The 23,304-nt window shown below is 38.5% G+C and overlaps 1 long non-coding RNA gene across 1 annotated transcript; it reads left to right on the forward strand.

The window, feature by feature from the left end:
- The first annotated feature begins 686 nt into the window (after window positions 1-686).
- LOC311283047 lies at window positions 687-22,925 on the forward strand. The gene is made up of 8 exons (XR_014626005.1): window positions 687-859; window positions 3,979-4,166; window positions 8,371-8,405; window positions 11,832-12,001; window positions 13,900-14,018; window positions 15,626-15,778; window positions 17,860-18,029; window positions 21,099-22,925. It is a non-coding gene; the product is annotated as an uncharacterized lncRNA (long non-coding RNA).
- Window positions 22,926-23,304: the final 379 nt, after the last annotated feature.

Genomic DNA, 23,304 nt, shown 5'->3' on the forward strand with positions numbered 1-23,304 from the left:
CACATTTGTTGTGAAAGCAGTTGCCAAGGGGAGTCACAATGCCAGAGCGTCCCCAATGTGCTCATAGACTAAACAAGTGACAGCACTGGTGCACCCATAAAGCCACCGGGCCCTCAGGTGCCCCCACCCCACCGTTGCATGCCCGAACATGTCAGAACCTGGTTTTAAAAATAACTACTCCTTGTTAATCAAGCCAACCTGCCCCCAACCACTACACCAAAACACACACTGTCCTCCCTTGCCGATAATTATGTCAACCTGCTTGTCACACACCTTCATTTGCCTGTTTTTTTAATGTTAGCATGTCATATATGTTGGCAGATAGATGCTTTCTGTCTTTAGCCTGATAGACTGAAAAGGCACAGCAGTAATGTCTCAAAGGAGGCGGACTTGCTAATCACCGACAGCAAGTTGAATTTGAAATGCAACAAGGAACCGCTTGGCCACGCACAGCGTGCTTGGAGATGCAACTTCATTGTTTGCCAATCTCTTAATTGGTTATTGGCCTTATAGCTCTATTGAGGGAAACCCTCTAATTTGGAGTGAGATGCAGTGGGTGGTAATTGCAGACATTGTAGCTGTAGATGTGTCATTTCGAAGTGTCCACCACACCTGAGCTGTCTGTTTTATTCCCTGTCCTTCTCTTTTAGGAAGTGAACATCATTCTACAACTTCCGGGTCTAAGAAACCCATCATGTGGTATTGATTCCAAGTGGAACGGGAATGCCTGCATGTTTTAGGCCGTGGCTGGGATAATGAGCTCGGCCCTTTATTCCCATCGCCTGTCGCTCCTGGTGATGGAATTAGCTTGAAGCAAGCAGAGCGGAAATCACTCGGCTTTATGAATGACATCCCAGAGGTGGGAACGGATTAGTCTTTTCCCTCTCTCCCTCGGTCTGTGTGTCTGTCTGTCTCTCTCTCGCTGCAGCTCTTCTCTTTACAGCACCAGGTGGCTTTTTTTCCGGGCACAAAGGTGTTTCTCTTAATCCCATTACGCCAGTGTTAAGTCTCACCAACATCAAAATGACCCCACCACCACTAGCCTTCGTATCTCTTTGCTTCTCCCACCCCCAGTTCGCTTTCCATCCGCTCCCTTTCCGAGTGACTGAAGGTGGTTTCACCTGAAAGGAGGGGAGAGATCTGCAGGGCAGCTGCTGTTTTAGCAGTTGATGTTTCCATTGCTGACTCACAGCGATTGCCAATCCTGATCCAATTTCGCCATGCTGGTGGCCCCTTATTCCCTTGTCCAATAATGTGTCTGCTGGAAAAAATCCCACTGCTCCAAATCAAGTCTAATCCTTGCTGGAGACCTCATGTCAATCTTGTCATCCAAAAGGGAAAAAAATCAAGACAAAACCATACATCTGGACCCGCCCCAGATCTCTCTTTCTCTCCATTTCTTTGGCCTCTAGGGATGGCTTTTAAGTCCCCCATCTTCTCCAAAGAATAGAGTAGGGATCACGCAACATGACCTACCAGAACCTTGATATCACAATATTGCCACCCTTGGGCATTGGGACATAGGTGCGGATTAAGACTTTGCATAATAAGATTACACGCTGACTGAATGATATCAAGGGACGATCCATATGTGGCAAGCTGGCTCTCTGTCTCCGGCTCAGTGGCGGGTGGTACAGCTTGTGGAGAGAGATGCCTGGGAGAGCCGCTGGGAATCAAATGGGATTCAGATTGTAAATGAGTTGGCCATTTGCAGTCATAGCTACCAGTGACTGGATCTATCGCTGTCTCACATTTAAATGTGAGAGGTTAGATCAGCTGTCCTTTGTGCAATTACCACAATGACCTGGAATTATGGCCACGTTTACTGGGACACTTTTACACTGATTTGTTTCTTCTGTTTGCAGATGTTTGACATCACTTGCTGTGTTTTTCAGTAACCAATTAAAGAAAGTGAGATGTTCTGATTCTACGACTAGTTTGTCTGTCAAATGCGCATTGGTCTTCCTAAATATTCCCAAATTCTCACCCTAGATTCCTTCTCGAAGAAAAGTCAGAAGTGGTCAAAGCTGGTAGAAGTTTCCTTTTGTCCATGAATACCTCGGATGCCATAGTTCAACAGTGGCAGCCCCTGCTGACAGACCCCTCCATCCCAAGAGCTGCTTTTCTCTCAAGAATCTCACCATTCATGGCTCCCCATTCCCGCATCTTCAAAGCAACATTCCAAGAAAATCCCTCACATAAAAAGATACCTCTCCTCATGAGCTGATGATCTAGGGGTGTCAAGCTGTTGTTCCTGTCCCACTGTGTGCTGTGGGAAATGGATGTGTCTGTCGACTGGATGGGATCAATAAGCACAAGGCCACAACATCGACCCGCTGCTCTCCTAAATGACTCCATGAGTCCTTGTCCGCTGTGCTGGGCAGTCAGGCACTGTGGGGAACTTGGGGAAACTGGAAATGCTTCAAACCAGGGGGTCCCAAACAGAAAAACATACCCGCTCGTATTAAACAATACCTTCCAGACTGTAAAGCAAGTACAGACCGCACAGCTCTGCGAATGAGGCCATGTCCATTATGTCAAAATGCTGGACAAAAGAGAAGTTGAATGATGTTAACTATGGTCTTTTGGACTTTTGTGGATTTGTGATGTGTTTTGTAATTACATCAACATCAGTTCAAGGCAGTTCAGTTAGGCTAAATATAGAACAGCAACCAGCAACCTTACAGAGTTCATGTCATATAAGTCATTGGTAAAGGTGCATGATATATTGGTAGCATAATATTCACATAAAGTTAATCTTTAAAAATACTAATTTAATAACTTGCCAATGCAAATCTCAAAATGAATATCCATTTTTCCATACTGTACATTATAATGTTGTAATGCCTAAATTGACGTATAGCATTTAAAGCATTGATTTTTATAGTTTATTTTGAATATAAGACAAAATAGTATAGATGTTAGCCATTTATCGATTATTTGTCATAATATGATCATTTTCTGCACAAGTCAGAATTTAAAATCGGTACATCCCTAGTCATTGGTTAACTATGTTTTCTTTTTTCCAAACTTGGACTAAATCTATCACCCAGTGGCAGAAAAGCTATATATATATTACTGCATTGCAGTCGTTTGCATTCACGTTTCGTCCCTCAAAACAGAGTCTCCATAGAGGGACCTATTCCTTAGACTGCTTAATGAAAACATATCCGTTATCAGTGTTAATAACAGCAACCCCAGACATGATTGTAGCTTACGATCACAGAATGCATGACACCTGCCTGTCCAGTATCAAAGCTGCCTGCCGCTTATGCAAATATAGCAAGATAGTCCTGTAGATCAGTCTATGAGGCCCCACCAGTCAGATCAGACTTCCCAGGAGGTTTGTGTCACTGATAGCAATCACTGCCACACAAGCATACGACATTACAGACTCAAATTAGCAGAGCACAGGAGAGAGAAAGGGGATTAGAGAGATCCGCTCTCCCACCGGCCCAACTTACAAATTAAATATGATAATCAAACAACACGATCACAATGGATTTGATGACAGGGGTTTAGCAAAATTTAGCTTGTTACCCATGGTTGCACGCTCTAATTTGGATTTTCTTTTTTTCATTGATGGTGGTGATTTATAGCGGCTTTGTTTTTCTGTCATTTTGTATTACTACATGTAAATTGAAAGCGCCAAAAAAAAAAAATGGTTGGTTTGAATAGTTGTAAGACTGAGTATTGATACCGATTTATTTAATTTCGGTTTTAACTTGTTTTAAGATTTAACAACAGGAACAAATGTTCTAAAGAAATTCTTTATTCTTCTGAAATGTTAGTTGACACAAAAGCATTTCTTCTTTAACCCGGTGTTAGTTCTTTACCTCAGTTTTAAGGCCTGTTAGATGACCCTGTTGAACAGCTACTGGGGCTTTCCAATTGCTTAAAAAACAGCTGGTATTCAAATTGGATTCCCGGTCTAATTTCCTCTGAGGTAACTGGCATTTCTGTCCCATCTGTCAACAGGTGAGAACCAGAGCTGAAGCCGAATGCTCTGGTGGCTGCCTGCACAAACAGCCTAATTCAATAAGGTGATGTCTGTGTCAGCCAATGCTTATCTACTGAATTCACACAAGGTGTCTGGGAGTTTGAACAGTGCTGGGCCTAGCAAGGTGGAAAGTTGACACCTGCCTTTCCAATCCCTTAAGACAACAGTAAGTACCTCACCTGCTGTTGTCATGACCTGACAAAGATTTAATAACATCATGTTGAGGGAAAAGTTGGTAAATAACCTGATTTGTCTGATTTTATTACATCATCCATTCTATTTAAAGCTATAACATCAACCGTTCAAACTTTTCTTGGACTGATTCTTGAGGTGTAAAACCAACAGATTGGAGCATTCATGACTCGCAGCTTCTCTGCTTTTTATTGTCAAGGCAATCAGGAGTTTATTCGCGGTTAAGAGCAATGAGAGAGAGTAGAGCGAAAGCCTCTCATCAAAAGAAAAGGCCCGAAACAATTGTTTTGATGACTGATCTGTGGCCCAGACTGTCATCATTACCCCCCATGAGAGGGACACACACCCCCTAAAACAATCCACTCTGGGCTAATGGCTCCTACGCATTTCATTTGTAAGACACTATAGAAAGTATGCTACAATAGGCTCCATCTTGAGAGGGCCCATCTGGGTGCCTCTTAGATCCTTTGAACAGCACGGAGGGTCGCTGACCTAGAAAGCCATCAATAAAAGACAATCCTTGGGAGGACAAATTGAAGAGCGGTGGAATCTCTCGTCTTTGCCTTACTCAGCTTTGAGTTTATGGGTGAGGCTGATGATATTTGCCCACTGTACTGTGTTCGTTACTCAACTTTGCTGTCATTATTTGGTCGTCGGGGTCAAGTTGTTTCTGAGGTGAAGGAGACGTTGGCTCCTTTGCAGGAGATTTGGAAAGGGCTGTCGCACAAGAAGTGAAATTTAAATGGTTTTACCCCATACTTTGGTCCAAACTTGTAAAAAAAATAGCTATTTGACTTTAAAAATTCATCAGCAATATATATTATCCACTTATAATGGAAGTGAATGGAAGCCAATTTTTTTGAGAATTTGAAAGCAGAAATGTGAAACTTACAAGATATAAGATAAAACCAAAACCTTAATAAGATAAAACCAAATTTTACAAGTTAGAAGTACAATCTGTTAAAACTTTTGTATTATTTAAGCTAATTATTTTTACTGTAGTTTTAGTGTTTACAGAATTTAAGTTGTAAAATTAGATAAAACTTTACACAGAAAAGGTTTGTAAATGATTTTATCATCGTTATGTTTACATGAATATTGTTTACGTCTTGTGGCTATTCTATTGAAACCGTAAGTATTTTAACATTTACGTATGGGCCCCATTCACTTCTATTGCAATCGGCCCACCGTAACCCACATTTTAGGTTTTTTTTTTAAACAAAGGAAAGGAAATGTGTTTGTGTTAATCAACATTATACCACAATTTCTGTTGGTTTGAGTTTAACTTGTGCTAAACCAGGAATATTTCTTTAATTAACCACGTTCATACTTGTATTTACTATTAGTACTTTTATTTAAATGTGCATTCAATTAACTTTTAGTACTACACATTCTTTAAATGCAATTATGAAGTTTTGTGTGCTTAGTTGAACATTTTGAGTCATGCTACTGTTGATATTTGTTAACCATTCCGATGATCTAATGAGGCATTGATGGGCTGGACCCAATCATTGACCTCAGAAAAACACCCTGAGTTTGTCGTACCGCCAGTCCACCTCCAAATAACAGGTTTTAACCAATGCCTTTAAATGACCAAATGATTGCAATGAAACGACACAATAAATCACACATCTGAGCCCATTGACAGTCATTCAGTCAAACGTACAATATACATTGTAATTTAAGCTATTGGCTCTTGAGAGGGGAGCTAATTGTTCGCCTTTTTTTTTTTTTCTTTTTTTTTTTTTTCAATAATCAGAAAAGGTCAGTGGTGAGGCTGTCACTGCCTTTCACAATGCCAGCCAGGCAACAGATGTTAATTCGAACCATTACTGTCCTATCGCTCGGCGAGATGAGTTCATGACAAACAGCAGAGCTCTCTCCCATGCCGAGAGAGAGACAATCCAACAGACTATAATTACCTCCAGTGCCATGAGACTGATGGAGACAAGCCCTGCAGAAAAGGACCCATCACCTACCTTAGATATAATATTTTACTACCTAGTAATTTATCCATCATTCCTGAAAGCACTTGGGTCCTATTGTTGTCAGAGCAGGGGAATGAAGGCACCGGCGAGGACTTCAATCTCTGAAATTACACCGTTTTGGAGACAAAGGCAGGATGGAGGGAGAAACAAGGAAGCCATGCTTTTGGGTGGCACTTTTATCATTGAGTGGCAGATAGTTGAACAATCAGCAAGTCTGGGGGCAAAGTGATGTTGAGGCAGACAGTGCCTTTTGTTTTTAGGCTGAATCGAAATGGTTTTGGGGCCGCAAATGAAAAGAGACGTTCATAGCATATCAAAATATAATTTTACTGTAACCGATTCTGTTATTTGAAAGGCTTGGGCTGGAGGGGGAAAAACACAAGTTCTTGTGGAACTGATCATATTTCATGCTGAAGTACATGTACTTGTACGTTAGCTGTATTTCCAGTCCGTCAGACTAGACATTAACAGAACAAAGGTTATCATAGAATCGCAGTTTCACTCCTAGGCAACTTTTTGTGACACCAAGACTGTTCATTTTACAGCAATTTTTTGTTTTAGTGTGTCATTTTTGTCTTGTAATAAAAGTATTCTTTAAATTTAGTCAGTATTTTATTATGTCATATTCAATCATTTTCATCTATTCATTTATGACTTAAATCAGTGGTTCTGAACCTTAAGTAACCCGAAGGCCCCCTGTTCTCCGATACAATCTTTGATTTTATGCGTTTTGGTGGAAGCAAAATTTGATGTGATTTTTAGCATTTTAGTTTAATTAAGAGTTTTATTATTTTAATATTAATAATAATTTATTAATACTTTTAAGTCATCGTGCGGCCCCTTTGGTGTGGAGGCTCCCTGTTTGAGAACCACTGACTTAAATGGCATCTAATTTTAATAGATTTTAATAAACAAAAACAACATGTAAAAACTCCTGAAAGAACATTATAATAAATAACTAATGTAATATGATGTTATGAATTCATTATGCTTTAGTTATTCATTCCCTGAGTTTAATTGTGTTATGTAAAGACAGTGTATTCACAACATGACTTGAACATTCTGACTAGCATGTGATCTATATTCGATCTGAGTTTCAATAGGCATTCCCGAGATATAAGCGGAAAAGTGAAATTCATCCAGGGGGCCTGACCCACTTGGCCAAGCCAGAGAAGGCTCGCTCTCCCCGGCTTGGCCGCGAGCCTCAGAGGAGGTGGAAGTCAGATCAAATATGGGACTTTGGAACGTACTTTGATATTTGAACGGTCATAACACGATGCAGCCACCTAGGAACATCAATCTCAGGTTGACTTTAGTTCAAGACTTGTGAATTTGTGTTCAAAATCATATTCTTGGTAGATGTTTCTTCTTCAGAAACATTTTAGTGCATTGGTAATATCTTGCAGTGTTATTTTATTGTCATATTTTCGTATTTAAATTGTTCTTCCTTACAATACGATCCTTCACCTTTCAATCCAGATCTGGCCTCTGGAGCAAATCCACTGAGCCATGCAGAGTTGGTGTAACGAAAAGCCACCAGCCAGTCAGTGAATCCCACAAAAGAGGAAGTGCATCTTCTGCTTGTCATTACATCTCGGTGATGTTGCTGGTTTTAATGACCTTCCCGAGCATTCACCACAGCCAGGGGGTCATACAAACCCACGACTCTCCAGGAAAAGCCCTCCATTAATGGGAAGAGGAACAGAAGCACCCGGGCCGCTTCAGTTCAGCGGACAGATGGGAGGCCATTGTAAATATTTTGATTGATGGAGGGTGGGGTCAAGGCGTAAACCTTTGTTTTCCATATAAATGGGGAGGGCGGGAATCCAATGCAGGATGTTGGCTTGTTTTTTGATAGGCCTCCCATTCCTTAGCATGGCAGAGTGCAGACACTGAAGGGTAGAAGGTTTCCATGGATCTAAAGAATGTTTCGGACATGTTTTGTGTATCTGACCTCGTTTTATATGTAAAGTTCCTGCTGGTCTGAGAGGAATATCCTATAGTGAAGATGTTGTAAATATGTCTGACTGGTCTATATGTGTTTGACCGTATGGGTAATAATTGCTGTTTTTTCCCCCATGACAGATGGATCTGATCTGACCCAAGGGATTGCTTTTTTTTTTTTGTCAAATTAGACCTGGCCAAATGTAATTTTGCCTTGAGAGTGACTTTTTTTCTTTCCTTTCCCAGGAGGAGTCAACAGCCGAAAGAGTCCAAAGCAACAGGTGAATTCAGCCCCTCACATACACTCACACCTTCCTCTCCTCCCCAAACAGAAAAACACTCCTAACCGGCAAACTGCAACAGTGACCAGCCCAGGGATCTAAATCAGCCTTTACCCACACATTACCTTAATGATGTCACAAAGGAATGCCCCATGGTCCTAGTCTCTGATTGGCCCACAGCTCCTCACAGGTCTAATCAGGAAGTGTTGGTGTTAAGAGTGGCTTTTCTAATTTAAGGTGTTATCTGCGAGACAATGGCCTGTTTTGTTATTGCGTTAGAAAGGTGATTTGTCCCTGGGGCTCTGACACATCTTCTTTCACACATGTACCTTGTTAAGTGGCCAGGAGACCAGAAACATGCTTCAAAGTAAAGACTGAAATAGATAACTTAATTTTTGAGAAATGATTTGCAAAGTCCCTTTAAAAGTGATAAAATCACAGTAAAGTTTTTTAGTCGTTTATTACTTTATATCAAATGTGGTGGTTGCGATCCTGGATGCTGATTGGTCCATACAGTGTTCTGACTGAAAATACATTACAAAATGATTACAGCATTATTAATAGTAGAAGTAGGCAGTGGTTATTTTATTTTATTTTGATTATAAGTGCAAATATGGACAGATGTTGTATACACTAAGTGGAAAATAGCAATATTTTCCTTGCACTAAGTGTAAATAGTAGTTAAGGTGCTATTTAGCGCAAATGGTGTCAGATATTATTTGCACCTCAGTGTATTGTAGTATAATATAAAGCAGTATTCAATAATAGCAACATATTCAGTGTACATGATTATATTTATTAAAATAAATATTGATGCTGCCGAATTGCTTAATTTATTGCTTAATTGGGTTCGGTATTCCAGTAATACGCTTAATGCTGTGCTATATTGTGAATATAGTCATGGCTAAAGGGTTTTCAAGCAAGCCAGCTGTCAAAATTGAACATACTATGAGTTCTCAGTGCTCTATGCCATTCTTCCAACATAAATTTCATAATTTACTGTAAATCTGTTTGTTGCCGTAAGTACTGAGTGTTTGCCGTTGTAGATCAGTGTGGCTGATACCGGATGATTGATATGAAATGATATGAAATGATGTCTGACGGCGCTGGAGTTGTTAGCACATTCAATTCACATTAAGATAAATTGACTGCAGAGGGAACAACCGCTAAGAGTCAAACAGACACACATATGCACGAACGGCCCCCTCATAAACATGATTGAAAGCCCTGTACACACATCCATCCACGTGCTTGCCTGAATTGCACATAATGACTCCGGGACACACACGCATAACACACACACATAACACACACGGTCAATTGAGTGTGAGAATGACGATGAAACAATCTTTTCCGCTCTGGGCCTGTAATCGGGGCCTCACTTTTGAGCAGCGTCCATGTGAATATGTAGCATATTTGTCACATGGCTTTAATAGAGAGAATCAAGTTATTTAGTTTGGGTAATGAGGTGGCGGCTTGTTGTGTGTTGGCAGTGACCTCTGTCAAACACAGGGGCATGAACATGCGAACCGAGGAGGTGACGACTGCTTTGCCCAGCAAGAATGTTAATATTTCACTTGATAACTATGGATGCGTCTCATTCTGCTCCCGAGATCCCTATCTGTATGTCATGAACATTCAAAACACTTGACACAATTCAATTCAATTTCTTCAATTTTGAGCACATACATGCCTTTAGATTTATTTATATATTTTTTATAAAGTTTAATATTTTTTGTGCATCATTTCTACTTAACACTGATAAGTGTGAAAATAAAATGTTTTATTGTGAAATTAGTCCCAGCAAGACAAAGAAATATCCATGTCATTTCCATCACTGAATATTCTTAAAAAAATATACATTGAAATTTAAAAAATGTAGTTTACAGCACTGTTTAACACATCTTAGTGCATTTTTGTTAATGCCATTAAAAAAATATAAAGGTAACTACAGAAAATAAGACTTTGTCTTGATTTGCACTTAGACTCGTCTTTTGTTGGCTTAAAACGTGACATTGTTTCTGGTAAGTGAATCTAGTGAGAGGTCAGGGAATTTCTACAAAGTGAACGTCTCAGTGCACCAGAACTATGTTGACATGGCTGACTCCCTAGCTAGTAGCTAGTGTACTGACTACTGAACTAGTGAGCTGATTGAGCTACACCCCATTAAACCTGCTTTGTTTACCTCATCATTGCTCTGAGGAATCAGGCATGACTTCACCACACTCCCCTTTTCGCCTGTCATTTTCGTTTGTTTGGTCTCCTGTGGCGTTTAACATTCTTTTTAAAAAAAAAGAAGACGATGGCTATTGTGAATTGAGCTAATAAAACTGTTTATCCATGTGCTAAGAAGTGTGAGTGTGAAGAGCACTTGAGATTTGTCCCAAACCACTGCACCCTTTGTGGCCGTTGGAGTGGGTGTGATCCTTAGCCAACAAAGCTTGTTTGACTTGTAGAGTTTATTTTTCCGCACCGATCTGTTAACTCAGTTGTCATTACAAGCCGTTAAAGGCACAAAGCCTTTTTTGGGGCGTAATTACAACAGTCAATTATTCGAATTTGCTTTTTTCAGTCATCTAATTCCCATCTAAAGACATCACATCAAACTGTATGAGTAAAAAAAAAAAAAAATGGCTGAATGATTTTATGCCCAATTTTCTCTACCTATGTAACAAAGCGATTATTTTCTCTCCCCCGGAAACAAAATTAGAAGGTACAGTTCCTATTCAATGGGCCGTTTGTCTATCGGCGGCAATATATAAACTGTCACAGCATGAAATCGGTTTTCTGCCTTGGTTCATTTCAAATCAGAGGTTTCGAGCGCATTAGTATCGCAATTAGAGGGCCTCGGTTATGCGACGCTGGCTGTGGAAACAGAGAGACCCATTTCTTTTTTTTCTTTTCTTCCTAACTGTCGGGCTTTAAGAAGGTGACTGGGCCTGCACCCTAATCGCCACAGATAATAAATTGATCAACTCTTAAACTTCTGAGAGGGTTGAATGGGGCTCACCCCGTCCATTGAGTATGGACGGATTACTCACGCTTAGTTGGCTCTAGGTAGTCTTTGGCAAGCCTCCCCACCAGGCCTGGGAATGGGGCTGCATTGAGGCCCATTCACAAGCGCCTGACACAGAGCGTGCTTTTATACAGCACTGCTTTATTATGAGAAGATCCCCAGCCGCCCACCCCGGGCTTGTCCTTGCCATACTCTTTCTTGCACGTTAAGAAAAGGTTATCCCCTACCTTAATCCATATTGCAATGTGGATTAGAGCGCGAGTGTGTGTGTGTGTGTGCGTGTGTGTGTGTGTGTGTGTGTGGAGGGGGGCGTGCGGAGTGTTTCAACTTCACACAGGATCCCCCCCCTCCTATCGAAACACACTCACTCTCTCTCTTTCACCCTGTTTTTCTCTCTCTCTTTTACAAAGTGCCTATAGGCTCTGGTAAAGGATTTGCATCTTGAATGGGTAACCTGCAGTTCTCCTCAATGAAGACATCAGATCAAAGTTCAACCAGTCAAAGCCCTGCTAAAACGTTAAGGAGGCCGGCACGTACACAAAGGCACGGGATGAACGGCAACTGCTGCCTCAAGAGAGGGGTAAAAAAACACACTGGAATCCCTGATCCAGATTAAGAGTGGATTATGGCGTTCACAATGGAGCCGGTTTCAATTGAATTCACTAAAGAATTATGTTCAATATTTCAATTTTTAATGGTTATTGTAAACTTTTCATAGAATCAAAAATTACAAATAATTAATCCTCTTCTAGAACTTCGGATCCATCCATTACCGAAAATTCCACAGTTAACACCATTGGTTTCCACCTGTTTCTACCAGCATCTTAAGCTCTAAAGTAACTCTTGTCAATTTAATATATTTTACAATGTAATTTATTCCTGTGATCAAAGCTGAAGTTTCAGCATCATTACTCCAGTCATGATCCTTCAGAAATCAATCTGAAACATTTCTTCTTCTTATCATCAAGTGTGACCGTTGTGCTGCTTTTGTGGAAACTGATTCTTTAACTTTCTATTAATCAGGATTCTTTTGAGAATTAAGTTTAAAAACAACATTTATTTGGAATAGAAATCTTTTTTCTAGTCAAATCAAGTCACCGTTATATAGCACTTTATACAATACTGATAGTTTCAAAGCAGCTTATTGATAAACAGGAAAATAAAAATCAGTGATGCAAACTTCATCAAATATGAGACACATTTATATTCTGCTGTAAAGCAGCTCTAAAAAAATGCAATAGTGTCGTAACAATATATGTCTTTACTGCCACTTTCAATCAGTTTAATGCATCACTGCTGAATTAAAAGTATTAATATTTTTTTTTTAATCATACTGATCCCAAACTTTTGAATAATATGCGTATATATACATTATATAAAAGCTGGTACTTTCTGTACTGTCTTTAATTTATTCCAAAAAATTTATAAAATAAATCTTAACCTGAATGTTAGTCTCATTAATCTTTTAATTATTTTTCATATTAATTGTATTTAATAATATTTATACTTCATTTGGATTGATTTTCAAAAATGATCTTTCAAAAACATCTTTAGCTCCACTAAAACTAAAATAGCAAGGCAAAAGACAATAACGCACTTAATTACTGCCCTTTCCTGGCGCCAGGTCGTGCTTAATTGCTCTTGCCTTATTTGTGACAGTCAGATCTTTAAGTTTAGGATCTGGGCTTTATCGTTGCGACAAAATGACAGCTCACTGACTAGAAATGAATCCTTTTTCTGTTGTCTCTTAATAAATGAGCCAAATGCCCCATGTTGGTTCCCTGACTATTAAATTGGGTTACTTTATGATATGGTATAATTGGTATCAATTGCACTCCAGGTGATGTGGACCCTGTTGTTTAAATGGTGCTGCTTTTCCCACAATGAAGGCAGCGCCTTGCTGGGTGCAAACTGTACCGAGACACTTCTCTGGGTAGCTATAATCTTAATTAGCTAACCCACTCGTTCACGTAGATATTCGCATTGCCTTCATCATTATCTATATGAAATACGCCCAGCAGGATGGCCATGATACAATATATTACACACAAAGGCAACTGTGTGAAATGTGTGCTCTCCCCTCCTTAAAATCGTGGTGCGGTGCAAAAGGACCTGAGCATTTTTCTCCTCATTCAATTCGGGCCTGGTGAGCGGTGTTTAGCGCAGCGGGCTCAGAGGGCACCATTGTTTATTTGTCAAAAGTTAAAATGCCTCTCTTCGACAGCTCTTTAAAAGCAGGTTTCAAGAGGTGCCCCAGTGCTAAATTGTAAAGTTGTGTCCAGAATGGAACGCATGGTAAAGAGTGCCATAATTGATGGGTTTGTTGGAGGAGCACTTAAATTAATGTTTGGTATTATGGGCCTTTTATGTGTAATAGGCCTGGTTAAGATCATAAAAGCTAAGGAAATGTTAACACTTGAAAGAAGTACCGGTAAACTAGCATGATTTTGTAATGTTGAAGCATTTGTTTCCAAACAGCGTAAAGCCACAGGGAGTTGCAGACCATTGGCTAACTGGAGATTGAAGCAGAGGCTGTATGTGATCAAGGATGCAGTCGCTCAACAAAGTATTTGGACTCTTAAGCCACAATTAAAAAGGTAAGAATGTCATTGCATTCAATAACAAAGTATCAAACCAAGTGGCATTTATTAGATCTAGCACAAGCAAACTTTTCCAAGTTAAAGCTAAATTTAAAGTCCCTGTGAACCGGAAGTTGCAAACGACTTTTCTCCGCTGTTGTGACGTATTTCCAAGTGAAACGGAATATTGAACAGAGGGCAGGGTTTTACTTTAGCACTCCTCCTCTCCATCTCTGCTCATAGCAGACTAACGGTTTGAGGGGAGTGGTTATGCGTTTTCAACCCAATCCGTCAAATCAGAAAAGGAACGCCATTCCAGACCGGAAGTATCTTTTCAGATTTTGATTAAAGAATACCACGGCAAACTAATTTTTTTTCTGTGTATTAACTTGCACGGATTAATTGTTCACCACAAGACTAGTAATATGCGCTAACAAAGTAAATAGGAAAACTTTGGAACCTTCTGGTTGTCAAAATGCTAGTGGAACATGTCTATAGTTAATGTAATCCTAAAAAGAAAGAAAAAAAAGTTGGTTTTCTGCTCTTAAATGGTCTCCCCTTGTCTGTTGGCTGGGTTTAAAGAGGTTTTGGCCATTTTTTAGCTAAGAGACTAGGTGGCCGCCCAGCTAATAAACATCTACAGTACTTGACCAGGTTGGGAAATTTGATCAAAAATATATTAAAAACAGTAATATTGTGAAATATCATTACAATATAAAATAACTTTTCTATTTTAATCTATTTTAAAATGTAATTTATTCCTATGCTGACAAAGCCTAATTTTCAGCATCATTACTTCAGTCTTCAGTGTCACACATATCATTCTAATATGCTGATTTGCTGCTCAAGAAACATTTCTTATTATTATCAATGTTGAAAATAATTCTGAATATTTTTGTGGAAACCGTAATACTTTTTTTCAGGATTATTTGATGAATAGAAACATTTATTTGAAATAGAAATCTTTTGGAACAAAATGTCTTTACCGTCACTTTCGATTAATTTAACGCATCCCTGCTGAATAAAAGTTTTTTTTTTTGTTTTTTTTTAAGTCTTGTTGATCCCAAACAGTTGTTTATCTACTATGGCTAACAATTTTGAGAAGATCTAACATAATCTAACATAATTAAGTTCCACAAAGAACTTTTTACTCTCTAGTTCTTTAAAAAAAGAAGAAAAAAAAGAAATCCTCTGCTGGTGCTTTAAAGAAACCAAAAACCAAATATGCTGAACTGAAAAGCCTATAACATAAATAGGAACTTTTTAATCTCCAAAGAACAATTTAGCAAAACCGAGAACCCTGTGAATTCTTTTTCTTGATATAGCCAGGTGTTTTTGGTAAACCAAATATCCGTTAAAGGACCTTGAATGTATCGAGTCAAAGCAACCCGGTAAAGCATACTTATTTTTCCTGTCCTAGTTGTGTTTTTGTTTATTGTCTCATTTCAAAACATTTACTTCAAAACTTGTTGATGATTGTTTAGCGCATCTCAGGAACTATCAGGCCTCACCTTCATTATAACGAAGCGAACATGAATGTACGAAATGATTATACCGGCAGCCCCAGTCATTATCTTATCAAACAATGGCAGGCCTGTTCAAATGAAACATTCTTCTGTTGACAGGTGTGTACGGATGTGCTTCTCTTACTGCGTGCCTCATGCGTGTTCGCGTCTGAGGTTGCGAGTGTGATAGACAGGGGTTTACTGTGACAGAGAGACCCCCACACACTCCCCAGAGAGACAGTCTCCCTCCCTGACAGACAGCTCATCTTCCAGGTGTGTGTGTGTGTGTGTGCGTGTGTGCGTGTGTGCGTGCGTGTGTGTGTGTGCGTGTGTGTGTGCGTGTGTGTGTGCGTGTGTGTGTGCGTGTGTGTGCGTGCGTGTGTGTGCGTGCGTGTGTGTGCGTGCGTGTGTGTGCGCGTGTGTGTGTGCGTGTGTGTGTGTGCGTGTGTGTGTGTGTGTGCGTGTGTGTGTGTGTGTGTGTGTACGTATAGTACACTGCGTAGGAGTAGTGTGACAGACAGAGGCGCAGTGTGTGTGTGTGTGTGGGTGTATTCTGATAGACAGAGGTTCAGTGCTGCAGAGGCAGGTGAAGGTGATGCCCTGATTCAGCTGTGGACTGTTTATTAGAGATGGAGGGAGGGATAGACAGATAAACAGAGGGATGGGGAGGGGGGGGATCAGGTGTTTCTCACCCAGCCCCTCGTTAATGGCTCGTTCATTATTTCTGATTTAGCGCTGGAGTGCTGCGGTGGTGTCAAATCTTAACTCTGTTCATTAAATCATTAATTTTTTTTCAGACGGTAAGTGAGGCCAGTGTAATGAAGCCATCACAGTCTCAGCAGAATTCACCCCTTGTTAAGCGTCTCTTGCAGGTTGTGAATGGCAGTCACTGATTAACAGCTTCCCCAGTGTCTTGATTATGGCACTTATCAATGGTTTTCCATAGATCTTTTCGAGTAGACTTGTGTTGCATGCATTATAATTGTTTATACTATTAGACTATGTATTCAGTACATTAACAGAAAGCACCATGTTGTTTTATTTATTTTATTTATTTTTCTGGACATGGTATCATGGTAATACCAAAGTTTTCTAGACATGTACTATGGTACTACTTTATATGGCATTGTTTGAAGTGCTGTGTAAATACCATGGTGAATTAAAATGAATAAGAAAATGAATCATTTCAGATTCATGGTATGTGTCAAAGTAACAAGGTATTAACATTTGGTTGCCATCACTGTACCATGGTATCGCTGAAGTCATTCTTTTGCAATTGTTTAGTTGATATTTTGTTTTGGGGATCTCTTTTTGTTGTTTGCTTACAAACTAAAAATGGACCATACATGTATAATACAAAATATCAACACTTATTTGAAAAATGTAAGATCTGAAATTCATGGTATCTGAAACAAAACAATTAAAAACTAAACTAAACAGAATAAAATAAACAAACAAAATATATACAATTATGTAAAACAAATGACTATTTCCTGGTATTAAAACAAAAATCTAATGAGACTAAACAAACAAAATATAGACAAAACCTAACAGAATGTATACAATTATAAAAAATAAAGATCTGTCCTGGTAACTGAGACAAACAAAATCTAACTAAAATAGACAAACAAATCTAGACAAAATGTAAACAATTATTTTAAAAATAAATACAAATCTGTTCTGGTAACTGAAACAAACAAAATCTAGACAAAATATATACAATTATCTATTTATTTTTAAATAAAGATCTGTCCTGGTAACTGAAACAAACTAAATCTAACTAAAATAGACAACCAAATCTAGACAAAATATAAACAATTATTTAAAAAATAAATAAAAATCTGTTCTGGTAACTAAAACAAACTAAATCTAACTAAAATAAACAAACAAAATATAGACAAAATAAACAACTATTTTAAAAACTGAAAGATCTGTCCTGGTAACTGAAAGGTTATAGGTTTAAACACCACATGGGGCAGTTCATGAGCTATCAGCATTTTGTTCTTGAACAAAGTTATTCCTGGGGGATTGTCACTATAATAGGGGCTGTGTGTCTGTTGATTTAGTGAAAAAAAGAAAGTTGATTAAATGACTATTTATTTGTAACTCTTTAAGTGTATGATATGATATAAACAGTCAGGCAGACTGGGAGAATAATCATGGAATGTATTAACTGAAATCAGCATCATAATCAACCATTATAAAAAAAAACACACCCACTGCTTGTTGACACAAGTCTCTGGGATGCTGGTTCAGGAGTTAAGAGCAGGCCCAGGTACCTGAAGAAGCTAAGCTCCCTGAGCCCTCTCCTCCCCTGTTATCTTGTTACTAATGTTTTCCTCCCTTTACCTCAGGGATTTGGTGGCCTCCAGGGTCTGCCATCATCAGCAGCCAGCAAGCTGTTTCCAGGCAGCTCAGAGGCAAACAAGTATTGTTGAGTGTCATATATGACAACGTGCAAGTCTTTTTTCCACCGTGATCTGGCACGACGCCACATGTTAAAGGGCATCATGCCTTTCCCACCGTAAGTTTACTTTATTTCAGATGTTTCTTTCCTTTTCAGCTTCAATATAATGGAGATAATACATCTGGATAAAGATTTAAAAGTTAAAGTTAAATGTATGAAGTCCAGTACTTCTGTTGAACCAGAGCAACTAAAATCAACAACAAAAAATGTGTCTGCTGGAGCACACTCTTTATAGCACTTTTAAACTGCTTTCATATTCACTTCAAAATATGTGGAGAGAAATTATAAATCACAATGGAGCTCTGATGATTCTGGCCAAAGGCAGTCTTGTGATCTTGCGGCGTGACGTTTCTTTTTTTGGCTTCTCTCCTCCTCAGTGTGCATGAAGTCTCCTTCACAACCCTAAACTTGACGTGCCAAAAAAGTTGTGACTTGCTTTTGAAAGCCATCCAGCCATTTATAAAGGAAGTCTAGACAGTTGATTGGTTGTTTTGCATTAGTTTAGTGCTTCTTTTAGTAGACTATTTTTAAACAGCAGATGGTAGTTATTGCCAAATGTCATAGTGAACTCTTGAACATGTCAATTTATATAGGTTGCTCATAATCTTTTTACCCAATATCTAAGAAAACGTCCGTCCGTCCGCAAGTTTTTTGTGTGTGTGTGTGTTCTAAGCCAAACCCCCTCCCATTTCACTCTCACACACAATGAAAAGGCACTTTGAATGAAACTTACTTAGCTTCTCTCTTGTGGGCTAATGAGTTTCTGTTCAATATGCTATTTTCCATATTCCATTTGATGTGTTTAAATATTAATCTTGTAAAATATTCATGCAACGGGAGCCTTCAGCGGTGGCTGTTAGGCGAGGATAACTCCTGATAAGTGTTAATGTATCAGAAGCTTTGTAAATTTTGTGAGAGCTGCTCAGAGATCAGTAAGCTTTTGTTTTTTGTGGTTACTAATGCTCTGACTTTTAATGGACGCACTGATATTAGGGTTGCATAACTACATATGCCTGTGCTACTGTGTTTGCATTTGATCTTTGTAACCACATTTCTGTGTGTATTTGAGTGCATGCATGCATGTTGGGAAGTAACTAGCAATAAGGCCCTATTTACCTTTGATATTAAAGGTATAGTGGAGGATCTTTCCGAATTTTAGATAAGACCCGCCCTCTCCACTTTTTGAATAAGTTTGATTGATTCACCAGAATGATTGACAATTAGGAGGACCAATAGTATAGGTGATCCACCCGGAAGTAAAAAATCCTCCGCTATACCTTTAACTTTTGTTTCATACAATCCATTTGAAATGAGAAGTGTAAATGGAGTGTTATAAAATTAAGATTCAGGTATATTTCTCTCCTTTTGTGTGACTTAACACAGTAAACCAAAAAGTATTTTAATAACAGGTGTAAATGGGGCCTTTAAAAACTCAAATTCTTGGAGGGGCAAGAATCTGTGAATTGTTTTTTGAATCCGTTCTTTCAGATTTCACTAGAATTTGAGTAGTTACATTTTGTACTACTCTCCTCAAACTAGATTTTGAGTAGTTATATAAGTTATATTGAGTAGTAGTTGAGTGTATATATTCCTCACTATTATTGACAGACTATTTACAGATTTGATGGTTAAAATACATTTTATATAAATGCTTTTAGTTCAAATAAAGTCAATTAATGCATTTAATTAAATCATTTTAATATTAATAATTTCTACTGTTCATTTTTTTGTTATGCCTTAATTATGGCTCTGATTAAAAATACCGAAGGCCCCTAAAGGCTTCAGTGGCATTTACTTGAATCTGCCTTTTCTAAATAGTTGCTTGGCAGTAATTTAACTACTTGAAATTATGATTAGCTTGGCAACCTCCAAAGTAGCTTCCCCAGCACTAATGCATGCATATCCATGGATGTATCATAGTGCACTGGTTCTGTGTACGTTCTGGGCATGTGCTGGGAAGTGTTGGTCTGCTTTACTGTATATTGGGGTCACAGCGTGCTGGAGACGGTGTCAGCTGGGTGGGCATATGGAGGTCTTGGCTGCTGGTGCAAGCAGACTGTGGGCAACCCTGGGTCCAAACTTGGGCACATTTGTTCTATAGGCAGAAGGCAGGGGCAACCCCTATACCGGCCACACTCTGAGGACCCGGGACAGCGGCCCCCACCAGATGCCTGTTTTTGTCTACGCAGTTCAGCCATTTTGAGATTAATCTTGATGTAATTTGATTGCAGATTGTTAATGTTACTAAACATCCATGTTAGTTAGTTATGAAAAGCATAGTTGGCATAATGTGTGTGTGTGTTTGACCATCTGACTGTACAATATGCCTCTTATTATATGATTGTGTAACAAATAATGAATAAATAGACAAAAATATTAAGTTATTGTATTATTTGAGAAGATAAATACTATGCAAGAGACGTACAACTAGTATAGCTAAGTAGGAAATATTTTGCCTTGGACAGTTTTACAGTTTAAAAATATTTCAACATAGAATGCCTGCATCAGAATCGTGTATTTTATAGTCATATTTACAATTTTGCCTTTTATTTTAGTGTTTTGGAAATGTAATGAGAAACAAGAAATATTTGTATCTATTTTATCATGTCAGGGTTCGGAAGTGCTTTTAAAAAAGCATTTTAAGCAGATCCTCATTTTGTTATTGCGTTTTCTAAAACTTTGAATAATGTATAATTAAAAGCCTGTTACATCCTGCATGAATTGGTTATATAAACTTAAAAAGGGTATGGGGGCTATTCTCTGGTGTTCATTTTACAAACTCACAATCACGTAGTTTTGGATTTCTGTTTATGCAAGTTCACATGTCAGGCTGATTAGCTGTAAGAGGTACTAGTGAATTAGGAGATCTTGACGACTCAACAGAGATGACATATAATGAAAATGGACACACAAAAAAGAAAAGAAACGTGGCTCTCTGAGCATGAATGTTTCATCAGTTCTACTGCACTATGCTGCTGAAAGCCTCAAGTTGAGTCTCTACCACACAATTGACCTGAAAGTTTAATAATAACTCGCTCATGAGGTGCCGCATGTGTGTCAGGCTGTTTGTGCGTCTACATCTTTGGTTATATTTTCGACTGTATTTTTATGTGTGTGTGTTTACAGAAGATGTTACACCCCCACCCCATTCTGGATGAAAAGGGTCCTGTGAGAGAGGAGTGTACAGCCAACCACATGGCAGGACAGGCGCGGTGTCCTGGGCTGGGGCCTTATGGAAGGTCAGGGGGGTTGGCGAGTAGCGGCAGCCAGGACTCTGAAGGAAACAGTGGGAGAATGGGGCGGCTTGAGCCCGCTGGTCACCAGCCAACATGCCCAACCTCGAGAGTTCGCTTTCCTCGTCTCTGTCTCTCAAAGCACCCCAAATTTGTGGCTAGGGAGGTATGCAAAATGACACAATGTAGTTATTTTAGTTCAGTGTAGTAAAGTTGACATTGCTGACATTGCCCATTTTAACACTCTAAGCTTATTTAAATAAAGCATAGTAGGCATAATCAGGGTTTTTGTTGTTATAACCATCTGTACAATTCACTATTAAAAACCCAATTCACGTTTATTTGTATAGCGCTTTTCGCAATACACATTGTTTCAAAGCAGCTTTACAGAAAATGCTTGTTTCAAAGATGAGTGTATCAAAGTAATGTCCATATGGTAGTGATATACAGCTGTAATATGCTGTGTTCTTATACTTAACATCATGTATTCAGTTAAGCAGACACAGTAAACGTGTTAGGCAGCAATTACAACTTATGCCCGTGATGATTACAATACAAGGATAATATACAATGTTAGGATAATATTTGATAGTTTTGTATGTCGACCCAAAGTTGGCTTCATTTGAATAAAAATAAAAGTTCCAAAGGGAGATATAAGAACCATTTTGGGTTCCCCAAAGAACCTTTCAGTGAACAGTTTGTAAAAGAACTATATAATGTTCTAAAGAACCTTTTTCCACAATAAAGAAGCTTTTGTGCAATGTAAGGGTTCCATGGATGTTAAAGGTTCTGAATGAAACCATTGATGCCAATGAGAACCTTTATTTTTAAGAATGAATTCCACTAATCATATTGTTGTGTTCCAAATAATGAATGAATAGACATACAAGTATTGTTTTTAGTTTAAGTTATTGTATTATGTGAGAAGAAAGATACTGCGGAGTGATACAAGAAAGGTGAAACTATAGCATAGCTATAGCATGGAAATCCTTTGTCTGGGACAATTTTATAGTTTAACAATATTTGAACCCATAATGCCTTTTTTGACCAATCAAAATCAAGTGTTTTATAGTCATATTTTAACATTTAATTTATAGTGTCTTAGAAAATGTATGTGAGAAACAAGAAATGGCTTTATCTATCAAGCTTTAAAAAAAACAAAAACGATTCTGCCGGTCTAATTTCATGAGAAACTTGTCATGTCTTTATCACAAACCCCTTTCAGTCTTCATACACAACAGTCTCCACACCAATGATACCAAACCTTTGCTCTGTCTCGCTTGTGTTTTAAAGTAGGACAAAAACATTTTTTTTTCCATGAAAATTGCATAAGGCCAGGGCAACAAACATGGAAAAGGGGGCCATGTGAAATATTGAAAAGGTTGAATAATTCAGGGCATCCGGTCATGTGTTAAAAACAGGATTTTGGGGAGAGGGGGTGGAGGAGAAGGTGAGGCGTAAGGGGAGTGATCCCCCAGCCGTTCTCCACACCCACCTGCAGGGTGACAGTCCTCTCTCCTGGCCTGAACCCCATCTGGAGCGGGACGGGATTAGACCAGGCCAGACAATAGTGCAGGAATAACTATGGAAAGAGTTCAACACAAACGACTTCTTTTCTAGCTATTCCCAATTTCTGGCATTTATTTCTTTTCAATTTTCATTTCCTGCTAAAAAATTTCCAAGGCAATTTTTATAAAATCCTAGTATTATTTGTCCTCATTTGTACAAAAAAAAATAATTAAAAAAAAAATCTATTTTTTATATTTTAAATTAATAATAAACAATATAAAAGCATTGGTTATGCTGTGTCCATCTCTTTAAAAATAAAAAAGAAAATTTTTTTTACTAAGTAAAGTAAAAAAAAGCTTATAAGCTTATTTTAAGCCATGATCCTATGACTATTTAAGCCAATCATACATGTTTAAGACATAAATACATGCAACTGTTATGTTTATTTTACATTATGACATGTATTCTATTTTTACATCATATAAAATATAAGAGTTCCTGCAGAGGACATCTATGATTGATTTTTATTTTATTTTTTTCCTTTACAAAAATTCTCCTTCATAAAATTGCACCGACCATTTCAATCAAAT

This window comes from Rutilus rutilus (assembly GCF_951802725.1).
Source record: "Rutilus rutilus genome assembly, chromosome: 23".
Classification (NCBI taxonomy): Eukaryota; Metazoa; Chordata; class Actinopteri; order Cypriniformes; family Leuciscidae; genus Rutilus; species Rutilus rutilus.